The sequence below is a fragment of the Miscanthus floridulus genome, chromosome 15 (assembly GCF_019320115.1).
Source record: "Miscanthus floridulus cultivar M001 chromosome 15, ASM1932011v1, whole genome shotgun sequence".
NCBI lineage: Eukaryota > Viridiplantae > Streptophyta > Magnoliopsida > Poales > Poaceae > Miscanthus > Miscanthus floridulus.
The window spans coordinates 77,267,732-77,282,030 of NC_089594.1; the positions used below are offsets into that span (position 1 = coordinate 77,267,732).

At 49.3% G+C, this 14,299-nt stretch overlaps 1 long non-coding RNA gene and 1 pseudogene across 1 annotated transcript; both read right to left on the reverse strand.

Moving 5' to 3' along the window:
- Positions 1-1,104: 1,104 nt before the first annotated feature.
- LOC136507725 (uncharacterized) lies at positions 1,105-2,522 on the reverse strand (annotated as a pseudogene).
- Positions 2,523-11,324: 8,802 nt separating this feature from the next.
- Positions 11,325-12,142, reverse strand: LOC136508242 (uncharacterized). Its single transcript, XR_010771910.1, has 2 exons — positions 11,789-12,142; positions 11,325-11,695 (listed from the first exon to the last, which is right to left on the reverse strand). It is a non-coding gene; the product is annotated as an uncharacterized lncRNA (long non-coding RNA).
- Positions 12,143-14,299: the final 2,157 nt, after the last annotated feature.

Consider the following 14,299-nt stretch of genomic DNA (forward strand, 5'->3'; position numbering starts at 1 on the left):
GTCACTTTGCCGAGTGCCGTGTCAGCACTCGGCAAAGCTGTTGTGCTGGGAAAAACTTCCCCAGCTTTGCCGAGTGTTTGCACTCGGCAAATCTGGGTAAAAAAAATTCAGTTTTTTTCACATTCCATCCATGCAATATCACATATATTCAACACAAATCCATACAATATCACATATATCAGATATATATCACATTCCATCCATATAATTCAACACAAATCCATCCACAAGTTCATCCGTAACAAATCCATCCATCCATCACAAGTGCATCCATACAAATCCATCACTAGTCCAACATAACCCTCATAGAAGCCAATCCATCACTAGTCCAACATAACCATCACAAGTCCAAAAGCGAAATGAGAGGTACCTACTGCGTCCCTTGGTCCCCATGGCCCCCAGAGTGTGAAGAGCTCCCAGATGGCCACGAAGGCCACCCTTGCTGCGGAGGGCCACCCTGGAACGTCCACCCGGGCGACGGAAAATGGCTACCTATCCACCCGGAGTACCCGTGCTGCGTAGACGGAGGAACGCCACCTGGGCACGTGTACTGTGGAGTCGGGCCAACCGTGCCAACCGGCCACCCGTGCTGTGGAGAAGGGCCACCTGGAGGAGTCGGGTTCGAACCCGCCGACTGTGCCTGCACAAAGGAGAAATGATCTCATTAGTACCTGCAGGATGGCCGCACAAGCTAAAGCAATAAACAACCATATATACTCACCAGAGTCCCTGTAGGACTAGGAGGAGGGGGTGGAGCGAACAGCGAGGGAGGCAACAGAGGCAGGACCAAACCCAGGATCTGAAGGCCCTGAAAGTAAGTCGCCACGTCCTGCAGCTGACGCGCCGACTACTGCTGGACAGCCTCCAGCTGCCGCTGATGGGCCTCCGCCTGGGCCATCTGCTGGTCCTGCAACTCTGCCAGCTAGGCCTAACATATTACACCCGCAAGGTTTAAACAATGCAAAGGCCAGGTACATGTGTAAAACCAGTGAACGATGAATAAAACTGTACTTACCTGAAATGTTGCCATCATCTGCGTGGAGCTCGGCTGCCGAGGTACTATGGGGATGTCAGAGGAGCTCGTGCTGGTTTGTCGAATCTGGCTTAGTCTGGGAACAGAGGATGACTCGATTGCGCTGTTGGCCATCCACTACCGCCCGTGTTGCTTCCCTCCTCCCAACCTCATCACGAGGTCCGTATCTAGGGGTTGGGTGGCCGGATTGAAGTCCTCCCCATGGCGCGTGCGAGCCGCCGAGGTGTACTCGGCAATCTTGGGGTAGACGCTCGCGTTGGTGTATGCGTCGGCCCCATCCTTCGGGTTGTAGACGTTGTCTGCCGCTGTCGTTGGGCCCTTGTGAGCCAAGGCATACCCCATGAACTTGTTGATTTCCTGGCCACCATGCGACTGGGACTGCGAGGAAAACACAAAGATGATTACAAGTAATGACAATTGGGCGCTAGAATAAATAAATAAATAGATCAACAGAAGCGTACCCATCTTTCCATGTAGACTAGGAGGGGCCGGTTCCCTTGGTGGTGTGACGGCCCTTGCATCTCCAGGCGGCACCTCCGACGGCTTCTGCGCTGAGTGTACGTGTCCTCCGAGACCCACTTGTTCACGATGTCCACCCAGCAGTCTTTGTACTTGGAGCACCAAGCAGGACACATCTGCATGACATCAAGTATTTGACATGTCAGAAGATGAATTGAAGCCTACTTATTTTTCATGGAAGCAATCAGAATGAATGTTTTCTACTTACCTGGAGGTACTGCTCCCTAGTGAGGTCGGTCTCCCTCTGGAGCATCATCTGCCTGGCTTCCCTCTTCCTCACCACCCAGCCAAGCACATCGGCGTTGTAGGTGATGATGCACTGGATACGCCCCTCGTGGTACAGGTCCTTGAGTCGCTCTCTGCAGACCTTGTCCTGCACTCACGCCGCCTCGGCCTGTTTCCCATCCTCGCACGTGAAGTAGTCCTGCATACAGACATCATGTATCATTTCATTATTTCAAGAACGTCCAACGAATGCGTAGTACTGAGCAATGTGGTGCGATGAAGACTCACCCAAAACTCCCTCTTGATCCTTGTTGCAAGGGTGTCGTGGTCGGGGTCCACGATGCTGGCGAAGTGCTCCCACGACCAGGACGGCCCTGTCACCCCAGCGTGGGTGACCCTGCCAGGGTAGTGCTTCCAAAGCAGGAGGCTCTGGATGCCATTGACATGGCGTGCATTGCCCCCTCCGCTCACAATCGTCCAGTTACTACACCAGTCATTAAGAAGAATTGTTAGTCTAAAGTACGATTTTCAACATGTCATATGAATAAGTAGTGAAAACATCAATGGTTACTTACTTGTCACCGTAGGGTCGAATCACCGGGCGGTGGGAAGGCGCGAGCGGCGCTGAAGGGAGGGACGAGGGCCCACGCGAGTAGACCTTGCTCGAACCTAAGGAAGGCATCTCCCCTGGTGTCGCCTCGCCCCCGTGGTCCGAGTCTGATGAGGAAGAGGAACTGCCGGTCATCGTCGTTGTCACCCCCTGTTGGGGCGTCGGGTCAGGAGGCAACTCTAGCCTCCTCGTCGCCGAGCGACGTCCGTAGGGCCTCCTCTCCCTACTCATCGACGGCTCCACCGATGGTGGCTCCTCGTTGGCGGTGGGTGAGCGGTCCCTCTGGTAGACCGAGGTGATCCCCTGTCATTGCTGCCGCCTTCCACCCGGCATTTTTTCGAGTGCCTGCAATGACAAAGATTAAACCCTTGTTCACAAATAAACGAGAAGTACTTGTAAAGAGATGCAAAATGAATGAAACATAATTGCAAGGTAATAATAATAACAATATATTATTACATGAATTAGAAATTATCTCCACAAACGGTAGTGACTGGCGTGTCGTCGTCATCATCACTATCACTATCACTATTATCGTCATTACTATCAATATTGTCGAGCTCGTATAAGTCCTCATCATATCCACGAACGGCATCATCTCCATCGTCCTCATCATCTACATCGTCCTCATCATCTACATCATCCTCAACAACTCCATCGCGCTCCATCCTCCATCGCTCAAGCATTCTTAAGTCCTTGGCATTCTGCACCTCATCACCCTCGTCCTCATCGATGTCATTGTCTACTTCCATGCCCATCAGCAAAGTTATGTCTATCTCCATACTCCCTTCTAGCCCCTCGGGTTGATAGAACTCTCCGCTATCTGTCTTTGGGTCAAAGTTGTAATCATCATCGTTTGGGACAGGCGCTTTACCGCGCGGCGATACCAAGTGCACAAGGTACCAACCCATAAGCTTCTCGTCTTTTTGGCATGCCCATGGGAGATAATAAACTTGCCTGGCCTGTTGAGCCACAATATAGACATCGTCTCCTTTATAGACGGAATCCTGTCAAATTTTGACTTGCCCAATCTCAGGGGCTCTTCTCGTGACTTCAGGATTGAACCAATGGCATTTGAAAACCACTGGATTAAGAGCTTTAGGACCCTAAAAGTTGAGCTCGTATATTTCTTTGACTATGTCATAATAGTTGTGCTCATCGGTGTTGGGCGTACGAACTCCAGTGCACGTGGTGCTTCGGTTGGGCCGACTCTCCTCGTAGCTTCTCGTGCGAAAGCGATAGCCATTCGCATCATAAACGGTGAATGACTTGACCCTATGGGAGAAGCCCCTGCCAACCTATTTCAATTCATCACTCATTTCTGCATCCGTGCGGGCCTGCAAGGTGAGGCCAGGTAGATCGTTACATTACTCGCTCCTAGGAGCAAAGTGGAATCTCAAAATTGGAACGAGGTAAGTTGGATGGTACCTTCGTACAGAACCAGGAAAGGAGCCCTATTCCCTCTCCAGTATTCATTAATAAATTCCCTGAAAAAACAAGAGACAAGGGGGTCGGATCGATAGGTGGAGGATAGTGACGGCGTATGTAACAAGCTCATTGAGAACTTACCTCTAATAAGGATTCACTTCTTCAATGTTCAACAACACGTAGAGGAAGATAGTGCGCCACTCATAATCTCACAAGTTCTTGGGGGTACTTGTGCTTCCTCTTCCGAGTTGCCCTGTGAAAAGGCTGAGGTTCGATGAACTCTCGACGGCGTTGTGACGAGGGGGTGGATTGTGCACGCTGGGAAGGGTCTCATTATAGTACGCCGTTGTGAAGTTCGACACCTCCTCTAGAATGAATGCCTCTTCCACGGAAGCCTCAATTTTGGCTTTATTTCTGCACTTTTTTCGAAGAACCTTTAGACACCTATCGATTGGATAGCACCAACAGGCCTACACGCCCCCCCCCCAAACGTGCCTCGCGCGGTAGGTGCAAAATCAGATGTTGCATCGGCAGGAAGAAGCCGGGTGGAAAGATCATCTCCATCTTGCAGAGCAACAAAGGTGCAACACGCTCCAATTCAGCAATCACGGCCCGAGATAACTCCTTGGCACAAAGCGGGCGGAAGAAATAGCTCAACTCTACCAGTACGCGCCACACTGGCTCGGGGAGGTATCCCCAGGTCATCGCAGGAAGGAGCCACTGAATCCATATGTGGAAGTCATGACTCTTCATCCCGTTGACTTTCATAGTCTTGAAGTTCACTCCCCTACTCAGATTTGCCGCATACCCATCAGGGAACATTAACGTCTTGATCCACTGCAGTACTTCCTTCCTATTGCCCCTTTTCAGGATGTAATCGGAAGGGCCCCTTTTCCATCTCTTGCCGATCACAGGGGTCTTCATCACTAGCTTTGGTCTATCGCACATCTTTTCCACGTCCAGTCTAGCCTTAATGTTGTCCTTTGACTTTTCCTTTATGTCCAAGAGTGTTGCCTAGAGTGCCTCATCGACATTCTTTTCTATGTGCATTACATTGATGTTGTGTGGAAGAAGAAGGTCCTTGAAGTAGGGGAGCCTAGTCAAGCCTGATATATGAGTCCACATGTGTTCGGTACCATATCCAATAAAACCACCCTTGACTTCATCAATTTGGAGAGCCTCTATCTCGGCAAGGACCTCGGCACCGCCCATAATCTGAGGAATGGGGTCGGTGACTTCAACACCTTTCGTGAAGTGCTTGATGTCTCTTCTGAATTCATGGTTGTCAGGCAGGAATTGATGATGTTTGTCGAACGAAGAATACTTGCCACCCTTGTTCAGCCAGGTGAACATCACAGCTACCTTGCATGTTGGGCAAGGGAACTTCCCATGAACACACCATGCGCTTAATATGCCATACGCCAGGAAGTCATGCATTGAATACTAGTACCACACATGCATTGTGAAGTTCTTTGTAGCTCGGTCATACGTCAGTACCCCCTTTTCCCAATCATCTTGCAATTCATCCCACACTGGCTGCATGAACACACCCATATTGTTGCCCGAGTGTCCAGGTATTATCAGCGACAAGAACACGTTCCAGGGTTCAAAAATGATGCCGGGGGGAAGATTGAGGGGGATCACGAAAATAGGCCAACAAGTGTACGGGGCCGCCATCATTCCAAACGGGTTGAACCCATCTGTTGCCAGCACTACATGTACATTCCGAGCCTCCATAGCTTTGCTAGGATGCATGTCATCGAAGTGCTTCCATGCATCACCATCCGATAGGTGTATCATCTTGTTAGGACTGTATCTTTTGCCATTCTTGTGCCATGTCATTTGTTTCGTGAACTCCTCTGTCATGTACGGCCGTTGGATCCTCGGTAGGAAAGGAAGGTACCGTAGGACCTTCTCGGGGATCTTAGACTGTTTCTTCTTGCCATCACTACCGTCTACCTCCACAAACCTAGAGGCGTTGCACTTTGGACAATGCGTTGCTTTCTCGTGGTCTCCCCTAAATAGGACGCACCCGTTCGGACAAGCATGGATCGGCTCATACAGCATCTTAAGTGCATGAAGGAGTCTCTGTGACTCGTACATGTTCTTCGGCAGGATGTGACCCTCTGGAAGCAGTTTGCCCAAAACTATCAACATGGCATCGAAGTCGTCTCAACTCAGGCTCAATTGCGACTTCAACGCTATTAGGCGTGAAATGGCATCCAGCTGTGAAACCATTGTCTTCTCGTGAAGGGGCTTCTATGCTGAATCCAGCATGGCTAAGAACGCCTTTGCGGTTTCCTCTGGATCCTCCTCCTCCTCCAATCCTTCAACGAACCATGCATCGTGAAAGTCTACCATCATGTCTGCCATCCTGGCATCTCCATCATACTCCTCAAGGCGTGGTCTCACCACCTCCTCTCTAATACGATCGCCTTCACCATGGTAGATCCAGCGGGTATAGTTTGCAACGAATCCATGCTTGTAAAGATCTCTCACCACCTGACTCTTTCGTGTTCTTACATTTGTTGTAGGGACACGACATCCGACTCGACCCTTTAGCAGCCCTGCCAAATGCATGCTCCAGGAAATGACCGGTCCCCCTAACCCATTCATGGCTCTTACTTGCGTAGCCCGTGTACATCCACTCACGGTTATCCATCCTCTGTCATACACATATGTAAGCGAGTAATAAAACCAGCAATTGCATCTACATGGCATTCCTACCCTCTAATAGGTGAAGGATAGGTCCTAATCCCACCCGAGGTGTGTAGATAAGGTTAGCTTCCATGCTCCGCTCCTATCCGAGACGGAATTTCGGCAGCACCTCCCTGCTGTTCTCCCGATACACGTCCTGCAAAGGAGAGTGTGTATCCGGAGAACAACGGGGAGGTGCTGCCGAAACTCCGACTCGGATGGGAGCAGAACATGGAAGCTAACCCATCTACGTATCCACGGGCTATCCAAAAAATGTGGTCAATCTGAAAGAGATACGGTGGGAATCGTATCTCTTTCGGATGGGAGACGCCTAACTAGGTGACGAGATCTACGACCAAGGTACGGGTACAGGGGTTATACCTAGGGTGGCGGTGCTGTGGTGAGGCGATGCTGTGCAGGCAGACCGGCACGGCGCAGGGCTACTCCGGATCCGCTCTTCTCTACAAAACAAGAAAATACTATCATTTCCAAAAAAAAAATCGGCAGAACCTCCCCTACACGGTGAGGTTCCCAAAACCTGCAAAAAATCATCGGCACGATGGCCGGCAACCACACAAACATCCACAAGTACACATTTAACACCACAAGCATACATCACAACCATATACTTTAATTATGAAGCCATAAAACCTCCTCCACCTCCAACTCTACATCCACCTCCATCACCACTACCACCACAACCCCACCACCACTTCCACCTCCACAAACACCTCCATTTACTCCACCACAACCACACCACCACCTCCACCACAACACAACACAACACAACACACAGCTACACTACTACGAGAAAGGAAAAAGGAGAAAAGAGAGTGTACCTAGGACAGCGTGGATGGACTGGTGGGCTGCCGAGCGAGGTGTGGTCGATGACGTGCGAGGATGGCTAGGCGTTGGGGATGGGTTGGTTGGTGGCGCTTCCTCCTCCTCCCCCCCTTTTCCGCCTCCTCCTCTCCTTCTCCGTCGCCTTCTCCTTCTTCCCCCTCTTCCTTCCTCCTTCCTCTCCTTCCTCCTCTTCTCCGACTGGCCGGGGCCAAGGGCCGGGGCTGGGGACGGCGGCAAGGGGCCGGGGCTAGGGGTGGCGGTGCGGCGGGGCCAGACAAGGGTGGCGATGCGACGGCACGGCGACGCCGGGACAGGGCCAAGGCGCGCGCCGGGGCAGGGCCGGGCGGCGCGGCGAGGCACGGCCGGGGCCAGGGCCGGGGACGGGGCCTATCGGCGCAGCGGGGCATGGCCAGGGCGCGGTGTGGCGGCGGCGTGGCGGGGCCGGACCGGGGCGGCGCCAGGACTGGGCCGAGGCGGCGCGCCGGGGCAGGGCCGGGGCGAGGCGACGCGTGCGGCGGCAGCGGCGGCGCTGTGCGGTGGCGTGCGACGGCGGCGGGCGCAGGTGTGCTCGCATGTGTGTGTGGCCGTGCGCAGGCAGTTTTGTGGTGGGCCCACGTGGCCGGCTCAGGGGCCACCAGGCCGGCTCGCCTTTGCCGAGTGCCACGTGGTCGGCACTCGGCAAAGGACCTCTTTGCCGAGTGCCAGCCCTAGCACTCGGCAATTTTTTTTTTTTTTTGATTTTGGCCGCATGTGGGGATGTACTGGTTTGTGAACATCGTACGTGCAACGTGCTCGAAACTTTTTCACATTTTTACCACAGCATACGCATACGATATCATGACATCTCGACAAGTTTCGCTATTTTCGGAATTCGTTTGCATTTTTTAGAATTAAAAAACCGCCCGCACGGAAGATGGTGGCATTGCCCCGTGCGCACATTGATCGAAATTTTGGGTCAGTTCATGGATTTGGCCTAACTTTACACTCAAAAACAAGAATATTATTTTTTGAATCATTCAAATCGAATATTCGATGCACCCGCAGTTCAAACCTACATTTTTCGGAAAAATTCAACAAATCGAAATAAAGTGAAAAAATATAGCAAAATGTACTAAAAATATGCCAAATTTGAACATGTTGATCATGGTACTGTAGGAATGCTTCACAATAAAACTGGCGGCCAAAATAAAAAAAAAATTTGCCGAGTGCTAGGGCTGACACTCGGCAAAGAGGTCCTTTGCCGAGTGCCGACCACGTGGCACTCGGCAAAGGCGAGCCGGCCTGGTGGCCCCTGAGCCGGCCACGTGGCAGCTCTTTGCCGAGTGCCTAACGGCCGGCACTCGGTAAAGGTGACGGCCATGGATGCCGTTTGCCCCCTGGCACTCTTTGCCGAGTGCCCATGTTTGCCGAGAGCCCGGCACTCGGCAAAGAACTTCTTTGCCGAGTGCCTGAGTTTGCCGAGAGTCAGGCACTCGGCAAAGCGTTCTTTGCCGAGTGCTGGGTTTGGCGCTCGGCAAAGTGGCTCTTTGCCGAGTGCCCGAGTTTTGCCACTCGGCAAACCTCTACGCACTCGGCAAAGATCCAGTTTCCTGTAGTGGTTTATAGTTTGATTAGTTAGGCCATCAATTAATTTATGTAATAATAATAATTTTTTTCTAATAAAATTACGTCGACAACTTAAGGATGGAAATATTTATATTTATTTATTAGGCAATGGTCCAAGTTTCGAAGACCCGTAATACTATGTTTACTATTTATTTTTTATCTTTATAAGAAAAATAGAGTTACATTTAAAAACAAAAAAATCACGAAAAGAGTGGCACGGGACGCCACAGTCCTGCAGCAGGGGCAGCAAGACATATGGACTACGGAACATCTCCGAACGAACTGGACAAAAAAACGAGAGATGAAAATGAGACGAAACGAGAAAAAGAACGCGGACAGAAAACGGTTTATTCGGCCATTTGGCCTGCTGAACGCCCGCGTGGGCTTTAACCGAAAATCCATTTTAGAGACGGTTTTAAAACCACCTCAGCGGTTTTTAAAACCATCTCTAAAAATCGATTTTAACCGTCTCTAAAAATCTTTTCTTTACTAGTGTGGGCCGCGCAAGCACGCTGGTCTGCGATGCCCCGCAGGCCCACTTAGCTACCAGCTTGATCTGAACCGTTGATGCCAATCCGACGTCCTCAGGAACAAAACCAATCTGCCGCTGTCCCAAAAAAAAAACCCTAGCTTCACTTTCTCTTCTTCCTCCGTCCTTCTCGCGTCGTGCAGCTGAGAGAGCACGGCAGACGAGCAGGTGGCGCCGGTGTTGGAACGTGCGGAGCCGAGCTGAGGGGTGCCACTGACAGGAGCGCGCACGGCAGGCTGACCCAGTGGCGGACCCAGAATTTAGCCAAGACTAAGGCCAAATTTTAGCGGCCAAAATCCTAAAGCTACACCATAATCTATGTCACATAGAAAAACAACTATTTTCAAAGAAAATTTGCAAATTGAGAGGAGTCTCAAAGAAAGTTTGTTGTTCAGTAGCCCCCTAATAGAAACTTTTCAAAATACAAACTGCAACAAAGGGTTGAAAATTTGAAATTGGGAAACCAGATGCAAACCAGGGCTCTGCTTCTGTCTTCCAGTTCACCTGGTCCTGCTTGATTTGGCCAGTGCCCAGCGGGCAGCGGCGCAGCGCCCCCTGGCTGCCTGGCGAGCGACGGGCAGCTGAGCGGGGCCAGGGCGGACGCCACTGGGGCGCTGGGCAGCGAGCGACGGGCAGCCACCACTAGGGCGTTGGGCAGCGGCCGGCCGGGCGGCCGGAGACCTGCCGAGGTCGGAGCCGCGGAGTGCATAGCGTAGGGGGCGAGCAGGTGAGGGGCGGAGCGCAGAACAGAGGGGGGCGAGTGGCGACGGGCGACGCACCTGGCCGCAGACGACGGCGCGGAGCAGCGTGGCTCCAGACGCGACTCACGCCGTCAAGCGTGCGAGGCGGTTAGACTCCATCCAGATGCGAGCGAGCGCTGCCCTATTCCCTGGCTTGGCTTGGACTTCTTGGTTGGGCTGATGTCTGATGGGCCAAAAAATTGAAGAATTGCTCCCTTGTTACTTGGGCCACGACTAGGGCCACGGCCCTAGTGGCCCTAGTGCTGGGTCCACCAATGGGCTGACCCGTGTCGCCGCTAGGCCGCTCGTCGGAGCTCGCATGCAACGGTGACTGCGCGAGGCTCCGTCGAGCCGCCCTGCCGTGGTGCTCTGGCGTCCCGGCGGTCGCGAGCAGCGAGCCCAGGAGCCCCGGCAGCCGCGTGGCCTGCGTCCCTGGTGGCTGCACGTGCGGCTCCGTCGAGCCGCCCTGTAGTGGCGCTCAGGCGTCCCGGCGGTCGCGAGCGGCGAGCCCAGGTGCCCTGGCAGCCGCATGGCCCGCATCCCTGGTGGCCACACGCCTCCACACACCATGGTGTGCTGTCGCCGTCGCGTTGGCAGCTTGGGAACGCGTCTGAGGCCCGACGTGCGTGCCCGACGTGCTCGCTCCCGATGCGACCCCAGTGCGCGCTCCCGTGAGCAACTCCATCGCCGAGGTTGTCAACGCCAATTTTTTTATTTTATAAGTTGTCTTTCTAAAGTTAGTCTGATTTGGTATTGGATTTGGATTGCTGTGCTTTGTGGATTTTGATTCGGACTCAATTTGGTCCTGGGCACCTTCTTGTAGATTTGGGCTTGCCGTTTTGAAAAATCCTTGTATAGATTTGGGAGATCTGAGAAAACCTATTTGATTTCAGATTGGGATGGTCCCGACGAAAATTAGTCCAGACGAACTTTGAGGCAGAAATTTTGCCTCTTTAGTATTAGGTAGAGATAGAGACTAGTTGTGTACCCGTGCTAACGCTACGATAAAAACAAAACAAGATAAAATTTGTAAAAAAAATAAAACAACAATCAGATTCATTAAGATTCACATCTCATATATTGTATAACTAAATATTTTTGTCACATAATGAATGTCATATAAGGATTGATCCTTTGAAGAGGCGACAACATCATTTGAGGGACTCACCCACCGACGACTTTCTCCATCCCCAAAATATTTTAAACTCGAGGATACAAAGAAAACAAAACATTTTTATCACATGAAGAAATATGAAACACTGTAAGGAAATATGCACCACTGTCGCGTACATAAATACACGCGGCATATATATAGTTTTAAGTTTGAACAACATGAAGTCTGGCTGGCCGGCATCCGATCCGTCTCACTTATTTGTTGTACGCCGCGTATATACGGCGTACGCCAAAGGCCAAAGCAAACATAAAACATACATTACTTGGTAGAATATATAACAGCACAAGCAACCCTGCATACATATAGTTTACGATTTGTTAGTCGTCATCATATCAGAGGTAAATAAATAAATAGTAAAAGAACGAAAGAGAAGTAGAAAACACACCGGCTGGGCAGATCGATGTTTATCGCTACATGGTCACGTCACACGATCCATACATCATCAGGCCTTTAGGCATTCGTCGATGCACCGACCTGTCTTGTCCTTGCATTTTTGACATCGATCCGCTGGCCATGTACAATACACCAGGTCCACGCAAAGGAGGTTACCTGCGCTTTGGCAGGTTTCTTTGCATTCCTCCGGCGTCAACTTCTTCCTCTCCGCCGTCTCCCACGCAAAGGAGGCTGGGCGGCCAATGCTGAGGACGAGCAGGACGCACAAGGCGGCGGCGGCGGCCACCTTTGAAGCGGCGGAACCAGCTGCTGAAGCCATGACGACGGATATGGTGGAGGGAGGACGTACGACGCAATATAATGCAAAGAAAGAGATATATATATAGCTAGCTAGCCGCAGGTACGATCCTCCTGCAACCACAAATAAAAATTACGGCAAAAATAGAAACCGGAAATCACGTTCACGTACGTCCTCTCGCAATTTACGGCAAAAATAGCAAACTGCAAAATAGTAATTTATTATTGAATTTTGCTTTTATGACAAAAATAGGAAAATGCAAACGGGTATCGCAGGGTGGAGACAGCATCTGGGGCGTGTGCGTGGGGAATTTTTTTTTATTTCTAACCTTTTCTTAAAACAAATTCCAAATCTAACACAGTTGCTTTTTTTTTTCAAATCTAACCTGTTTGGCCACGTCTAAGTCCATGACACGGCCAAAACACGCTGTCGCGCCATATGCATCGGCGCGGCACAATCTGTCATGTCGGACAATGATTTCCACGCGTAAATTTTTGTTGCGCCACTCCCGTTGGCTCGGTAGCACTGTAGCACGTCAACCTAGCATGGCAAGGCACGCCCTTAGAAAAATGATATCTTTTTCATATGATTTCGGATGAAGATGATCTTTATATGAAAATTGTAGTTCTTGACGAGATCTATAACTTTCTAGTTTTGAGTTTTTCCATTTGAGGTGGTTAAGATGCTAAAAAAATTAAACAATATTTCAGCAGTATATTAATCACGTATAAGCAATTGTCGCCTTGGAAAAATCATATCTTTGTTATATGGAGTCAAATGGAGATACTTTCTATATGAAAATTGTAGCGCTCGATGAGATCTACAACTTTCTAGTTTTAAATTTTTCCATTTGAGATCGTTAAGAGGCTCAAAAAATTAAATAAAATTTCAGCAGTATATTAATCACGTACAAGCGCTTGTCGCCTTAGAAAAATCATATCTTTGTTATATGGAGCTAAATGGAGATACTTTCTATATGAAAGTTGTTGCTCTAAATGGGATCTACGAATCTATAGTTTTGAGTTTCTGCATTTGAGATTACTAGGATGTTCAGAAAAAATAATATAAAGTTTCAGCATCATATTAATCGCGTACAAGCTCTGGTCGCCTTGGGAAAATCTTATCTTTTTTGTATGGTGCTAAATGAAGATATTTTTTACATAAAAGTTGTAGCACTTAATTGGATCTACAACTTTATAGTTTTGAGTTTTTTTTCATTTGAGGTCATTATCTTTTGCGCGCGATGTGAGTGATTACTAATCGAGAGTCGACTCGGGAGTTCAGAACGTATGAAGATGAATGGTTTGTTAGGCGATAGTATTATGGTGCTCACAGAAAAGAACTGTGCACCAACCTCGTGCAATGGCCGTGGTACTATTATTATCTCACTTACACTATCGCCATCGCTACGCATAAATTTTTAATCTAAAGATGGTGAAAAAAAGTTACGTAATAGTAGACTTTGTTAATTGTAAAATTGGTGAGGTCTAATAAACTTAGAAATTAAACTATGAGATATCATGTCATAAAAAAATTCAACAATAATTTGAATAAGTTATTCTTTAATAAAATTTATAAAAGGTTTTATTGGCATCTGATGCTACTTTCATTCAAAAGAAAATTCAGTAATAATTTGAATAAGTTATTTAATAGAATTTATAAAAGGTTTCATTGGTGTCTGATGCCACTTCCACCTGCTATTCGCTTTGGGCCTGTTCGGCAGGACTTATTTTGGCTCCAGCTGATTTATATGGCTGATTTGTTGTGAGAGAAAAACACTATTTTCTGGCTGGTTAATAAGCTCAAGCGAACAGACGGTTCGAAATTTTATTTTGAAGCCCTTTGAACCGTGGAGTCCTAGCTTCTTATCTTTCTCTCTAGGATAGAACCCTCAGAAGAAATACAAGAAGAAACCTTACTGGAAGAAAAAAAAAAGGTCTTTGCAGCCTCACCAAAAGAAAAAGTTCTTAAAAATAAAAGGAAAATGCAACCATAGAGCCCTTGGAGCTGGATGGACCTCTAAGATTTTATTGAGGTGCCTACAAGTCCTGAGGTTAAAAACTTTATTGTTGGTCTAACTCACCTTTAGCAACCAAAATATGATTAAACTCTCTATTTTTTGGTAGCACCTGAACTCCCGAGTTGACTCTCGATTAGTAATCAGTCACGTGGCACACCCAAGATAACGACCTCAAATGAAAAATC